Raw genomic sequence first — 7,500 nt, 5'->3', positions numbered from 1 at the left:
GATTTTTTACTCAGTGAAGTTAATAGACATAAAATATAGTATGAAGTTGGCGTCACTCGGGTCTTTGTTATTGCTTTTTGCCATCCGCGTTTATGATTAATTCTCACTGAACTGTATTAACCAGACTATAGATAGAACGAAGATGACGTCACTCAAGTCTTTGTTATTGTATTTTGCCATCCGCGTTTGTGAGTGATTCTCACTAAACTGTATTACCCAGACTATAAAAGTTCATGGTCACAAATGGTTTTGTGTGTTGGTCCGTTACACTTCCGAATGGCAATGTTGTGTGCTACTTAGCCAAGCGCGTACTGCTATCTATAAGATGCACATAGCACTATTTTCTCAATTGAACACTGACTTAAAAAAAATACACACATTGGGGCAATATCCACTAAATGTGTTAAAAGCGCTTTACAAAGGGTCCCTGACCAACAGCAACATGATGTAACATACAGAACGAGACATTGAGCCTGGTAGGCGATATTACGGTTTTCTCCAACAGAGACAGCGCTGTTAACGGCCAATTACTCATTTTACACCTGAGGACGGTGAGACCCTTCGCCTCAAAACGGTATTAAGTCGGGTTGGTAAAGATGTTGAAAATTGAATTTATAGCCAGAAATATCAGACTTGTGTTGAGTTTGTATGTTTTATTGAGGATAATGGATACCATATTTTAGGGTGCTAATGCCAACAGTGTATATTTTTGACCAGTTTAACATTAAATTTGGCTTTTAATCATCCTTTTTCGTTCCGACATAATACCGTTTTTAGACGGTGGGTCACATATGTATCTACATTACATTTTGATGACCATAATAATCATTTTAAGGTACCCACTTACACCTGATTCAATTAAGTGTGGACATAGATGAAGGAGAGATAGAGAACGAAACCGAAGATGCAATGAAATAGGAGGTGAGATAGGAGGAAAAGAGATAACAACAAAGAGAATATTTGTATATATACATATACAATTTCAAGTATATTAGAGAGAGAGAGAGAGAGAAGAGAGGAGAGAGGAGAGAGAGAGAGAGAGAGAGAGAGAGAGATAGAGAGAGAGAAGAAAGAAAGAGAGAGAGAGAAAGAGAGAAAGAAAGAAAGAGAGAGAGATAGAGAGAGAGAGAGAAAAGAGAGAGAGAGAGAAGAGGAGAGAGAAAAAAAGAAAGAAAGAGAGAGAAGAGCGAGAGAGAGAGAGAGAGAGAGAGAGAGAGAGAAAGAGAGAGAGAGATAGAGAGAGAGAGAGAGAGGAGAGGAGAGAGAGGAGAGGAGAGAGAGAGAGAGGGAGAGAGAGAGAGAGAGAGAGAGAGAGAGAGAGAAGAGAGAGAGAGAGAGAGAGAGAGAGAGAGAGAGAGAGATTATAAAGGCTGGCTACACTAACCACAATCCATCAAGACAACGTGTCATATTTCTAGTGCTGAGGATTTCACAGCCTAGGCGGCATAACCAGGAAACCATTAATTATTTGTTATGAGGTATAAAACAGTCTTGGAAAATAGCAGTAAAGAATTCGACCCCATGTAGACTTCCTTTTTATCTCCCCACATAAATGAGCTCCACATAGAGAGCACAGGTTTGAGACAAGCTGGTTTCAATTTAGACCTGTGGAGGCCACGTGTGAGACGGTGAGACGGGAAAGGCCACATGATAGGAGAAGATGGAAATAAAGAGATGTATTGTGTTATATTATAATAAATAACATCTTGTTAATATGTATGACTTTCTTTATTTAACCATTGTATATTTTGTTTACAAAGAATATGATGTGTCACCGAACTTTTTGTGTTGTTCGAATTGAAGTTCGTTCAATCACTATCGATGCAATGCGTTTATGTAAAACACTCACAACAACCACCAGGCGGATAGAACGCACGAATACACACGACTATGCGTAACATTGAACGTTTATTGTCTGTTTGAAATAATTTAGTGAGAACTAATTTCTAAAAGCAATAACAAAGAGCTGACTGACGCGTCAATTTCACTCCTTCTATTCTGACATCTGCCATCATATTATGGTAAAATGACGCAAGTGCCTACGGAAACAAAAATGAGCTATTTATAGATAGTTCGAAGATGACGTCACTCAGGCCTTTTTTAATTGTTTTTGCCATCCGCATTTGTGAGTTGTTCTCACTAAACTGTATTAACCAGACTATAAAAGTTCATGGTTACACAGAGTTTGTGTGTTGGTCCGTTATACTTCCGGACGACAATGTTGTGAACTCCTTGGCCAAGCGCATTCTATTTATATTATGGGAATCCTCATTTCAAGTCACACAATACCATCTAGGTCTCATAGTAATGTAAAAAGGGGCAGCGTGGCTCAGCGGTACGGTCTTTGCTTCCTACCCGAAAGGTACCGAGTTCAATCACCCGCCGCTGCGTTGTGGACCTTGAGCAAGTCACCTTCCCCCTAGCTCACTTTGCGGCGCTGCTCTGCGGCTAACGCCTGGGTTATTCCAGTTTTCCCTTGGAATAGACGCTAAAGACAAATTTCCCCTTGGGGATGAATAAAGGGAATTTCATTTATTTATTATTTTTTTTTTTTTATACTATCAGAAATACACAAATTTGAAATTGAAACATAAAATAAATCCTTTAATTTCCGAATAAATTTCCGGCCACAGTTCAAAACTAACCCCGTGATATTTACTTCCTTTTGTCATACAACGGCAGGACATGCTTTGAAAAAAAAAAACACACACAAAGCAATAACGTTTGAAATATTTTGACCCGAAAACTTATCCTTCAAACATCGGTCATTTAAAAAAAATCTCATTCCCTATTTATTACATTTTTTCTGAGACAAATTATAGGCGTATTATCAAAGCTAATGTTTTTAGTTTTCACATGTTAAAGGTAGTTGAATAAAACTATCTATGTACATGCTCATTTTTTAATACATTTTTTCCAACTTTGAAAAGTAGCAAAAATCTCTAGGATATTTGCGGCTATGTGGTCTAGTGGTATGACACTCGCTTTCGGATCGGAAGGTCCTGGGTTCGAGCCTCGCTCGGCGCATAGTTGAGTCCTTGGAGAAGGCTCTTTACTCACATTGTCTCACCGTATTCAGGTGTAAAATGAATACCTGGCCGTTAACAGCGTTGTCTCTGTCCCAAAAAAAATTGTAATATCGCCTAACAGGCGTCATGTCTCGTCCTAAGTGTTATGTATTGCTGTTGGCCAGGGACCCCTTGTAAAGCGCTTTGAGCACGTTTAGTGGATATTGCGCTATATAAAGGCTCATTTTAAAGCTTATTTTTAGGATTGAGTGAGTTAAAAGAGCGAGATATTCTATTCTGTACTGTCAGGTTAGATAAAATCTCTCACAGACCTCTAGGGTTAACATATTTGTGTAATATCTTGCTTCCAACGTACTCGCATAACCATCAATATTATGACACCAAGCTTTTAGACTTTCGTTTTTTGTGGTTCCTGTTTCTATTTACCCTGTAGTACATTTAAATCCGTCGAATTCTTGCCAGATCAAAACACACAAAAGACAAGAAATGGCAATAAATATTATTTTAATGTACCGAAGTTGTGTCTACAACTAGCGATTTAATATTTATATATCTAGACTACTCTTTTTTTAACGTTAAGATGTGTTTCTAAAAATTGCTTTATTAATAACGTGCCTAACACTAGGTAAAATGTAATAATATTATTTGAAGCTTTGAAAAATGTGACCCAACGTCCCAAAACGGTATTATGTCGGGATGAACCAGATGCTAAAAAGTCAAATTATAGTTAAACTGGTCAAAAATATGAATCATTGGTATTCAGCACTCTAAAATATGATATTTATTCTCCTCAATGAAACATACAAACTCAACGCAAGTCTAATATTTCTGGCTACAAATTCAATTTTCAGCATCTTAATCATCCTGACTTAATACCGTTTTGAGACGAGGGGTGACAAATGTGAAAAACAAAGATGGGTAAAATTTCAGTGCCAGTTTATCAACCGAAACGAATGAAGTGGATGTTTCGGAGATCTCCTTTATTAAAAGACAGAAAAGGGAACGTCAATGTGCGATAATTTGGTCTTGTGGTATGACATTCATATCCGGATCGGATGGCCCTGGGTTCGAATCACGCTCATCATCATCATCATCATTATCATCATCATCATCATCATCATCATCATCATCGTCATCATCATCATTATTCAACATCATCAACATCATCATCATTATTCAACATCATCAACATCATCATCATCATCATTATTCAACATCATCATCATCATCATCATTATTCAACATCATCATCATCATCATCATCATCATCATCATCATCATCATCATCATCATCATTATTCAACATCATCAACATCATCATCATTATTCAACATCATCATCATCTTCATCATCACCCCCCCCCCCCCTTTAACCACACCGTACCTTCTCATCCCTCCCCCCCCCCCCACCCCCTCCCCCCTGCCCCCCTGTTCAGCAATCCCACTTTAAACAACATAATATTTCGTCTTCATCTCCCTCCTCTCTCTCACTTCCACACAACTCAATCGTGAGTACTACTTCACTAGTTTATTCAAATCCCAAGTGGTGAGTATCAGTAGGAGGTCCGTAACGATATCGCCCACGTGCATTGCTCGCCTGTCTACATAACCACTCATGCAAGGACACCGATTCCGCAATGAGTAAAACAGATTCCTCACTTTACATATGTTTTACCAGTTCTCACAAATAGCCCATCATTGACAAAACACATTTTTACCCATCTTGGACAAAAAAAACCCGTTTAACTCACTCAATCCTACTAATGCTACTTTTCAAAATAGGAAAAAAATGTATTAAAATGAAATGTGCATAGATAATTTTATTCATCTACCATTAACATGTAAAAATTAAAAATATTAGCTTTGATACTACGCCTGTAATTTGTCTCATAAGAATGTAATAAATAGGCATGGGGTAAAAATAACCTCGTGTATACTACGGATATAGTCGGTGTTAGGGTTGAGTGAGTTAACTTCAAACATCGATTCATTATGCATGATGCATTGCAATGAATACAATTTGTCCAAAAGTATCAAACTTGATTCATCAAGGAAGTGTTAATTAAAATTGAGACTTTTTGATAGGTTTGACATCATCTCATTCAATCAGTATTTGGAATAAACGATTTCTAGCCAAGTTAAAAAAATAAACTGTGTTCTGTCAGAATTTTCACACACGGTACCCCCCCCCCCCACACACACACACACCCCATCACACCCTATCCAAATCTCTTTGGCTTCCTCGTCCATGCCCACACGCATAAAAGACTAAAAAAAAAACAGACTAAAACTATCAAGATATACAATAATTAAATATGATAATATGCAAATCAGTATGGCGCATTTCTAAAAAATTTCTTAATTATAAATTCGTTTTAAAATGGTTCATTATATGGAACTAAATCATTATTCCAAGCAGTACAACTTGCCTGTTAGACGCATGTATTGTACAATAAGCACTCAACATATCCGTCGAGGCTTATAACTTGATATTTATTCACGCCTGAGTCAAGTGAAGTAGTAGTGTGTTAACGTGCTTCAATGTTGAGTTTAAAGATTTTGAGATTATTGTTACATAATTTTATGTCATTGACTACGGACAAAGATCTGAGCAAGGTGTGTGTGTGTGTGTGTGTGTGTGTGCGTGTGTGTGTGTGTGTGTGTGACAAGTCTGGCACTGTTCATACACACTTGTTCAGATCTTATCCTGGTGCCTGCTCCTTAATTTCTTTAATTTGGCATTTTATTTTCAACTACGCGCACGGTGTTCATTGACTTTTATCATAAAGAATACCATCAGAGCGTAGCCATCGTTAACATATAGATAGTTCGAAGATGACGCCTTTGTTATTGTTTCTTACCATCCGCGTTTATGAGTAATGCTCACTGAACTGTATTAACCTGACAATAAAGGTTTATGACACAGTTTTGTGTGTTGGTCCGTTATACTTCCGGATGGCAATGTTATGAGCTTCTGAGCCAAGCGCATACTATCTATAGCCTGACACAAGAACCCTCCAGGACTGGCAGTTTGACGTCATTTTTTTTAGGTTTCTGTAGCAATTGAATCCAAGTGTGAGACGCTTTATAGTTATCAATCTAACTTCATGGCCTCGTATTGGATAACATTGGAATTTATATTTTTTTCTGGTTTAATTGGAGAGAATCAATCAAAAATACCCACCCAGCACATCGTGTTCTAAAAGTAACGTTCATTGACAAGCATTTTATTTCACAATCCTCAGAAATTTCATCACCCGGATCACCTTTCATTTTAATCGGGTTTTTTCCTCTCTTTATTTTCTTCTTTCAAAAACAAAACAAAACTAAAACAAAACCGAAAACAAAAACAAAACAGTGAAACAATTAATTCTTAATGGTGCTTTTTTTTTTTTTTTTTTTAATGAAGGAAATTTGATCAGCTCAAAGAGAGCAACAAACACCCTTTCACGTCAAAGGGACGTTACTCTAATTCGCATTCGCGCAACTCGAAGGACTTCTATATTATTATTATTATTATTATTATTATTATTATTATTATTATTATTATTTTATTATTATTATTATTATTATTATTATCATTATTATTGTACGTATTGGTGGTATTACGATTGTTGTATTTTTTATGATAAATACTGGTATCAGTATATTTTTTCGTTCTAATTACCTGTTTTCCCCACTTTCATGTCGTATGTTGTCATCAAATTGTGTGATTTATTGGCGAAAGCCTAAGATTGAATAAGCTTTGAACTTTGAACTTTGAACTATATTGTCTTGCCTTTTTCTATAACACTGTCTTTGGTGAACTAGATATCTATGACGTATTTTGTATTGTATGCATTTAAATTGGATTCAATAGTCTCATGTCAAGTCGCCCAGCAACGACGGCCATAGTGGTTCTAAACAAAGAAAATCGTACTTTTTATTCTTCATGCTGGCTAGAACTTTTCATATGTCTTGTGATCAGAATGTGTAAAAGTCAAAACGCGATCAGATTTAATGTTTTTTTTTTCCTCTGGAAGCTTTATGCTCGTCGGAGAAATATTTCATATGGGCGTCCGCCATTGTTCCGATAGTTTAGAGTCAGTTACTAAGTTACCATGCGTCATTACGAGGGAAGTGACGTAACGACTGTTGAAGCGTATTAAGGTAACATTTTAGTTTGAGGGTTTGAGTTGAGGCAATAAATTCAAAGAGGGATAAACACATTTGAGGCTTTGTGTGAAAGAGGGCGCGTTGTGAGAACAGATATGTATATAAACAAAGGAAAGGAGGGTGGGAGGACAGACAGGGAAAAGGAGAAGGTAAGCTTGTAAAATAAATGGGTTTCGCAAGATCTACCGTGACAATTTAATCAAAAAAAATGGGAAATTTCTAGATTGTTACAGCTGGTATTCTTTCACAGTTATTAAAAAATGAGAATGGAGAATGAGATGACACAGAGAGAGAGAGAGAAAGAGAGAGAGAGAGAG

This window comes from Berghia stephanieae, chromosome 6, assembly GCF_034508935.2.
Source record: "Berghia stephanieae isolate SIO BIC M18660-M18661 chromosome 6, UCSD_Bste_1.3, whole genome shotgun sequence".
Lineage (NCBI taxonomy): Eukaryota > Metazoa > Mollusca > Gastropoda > Nudibranchia > Aeolidiidae > Berghia > Berghia stephanieae.
The sequence above is the reverse complement of the archived record's forward strand: the minus strand, read 5'-3'. Positions refer to the sequence as shown.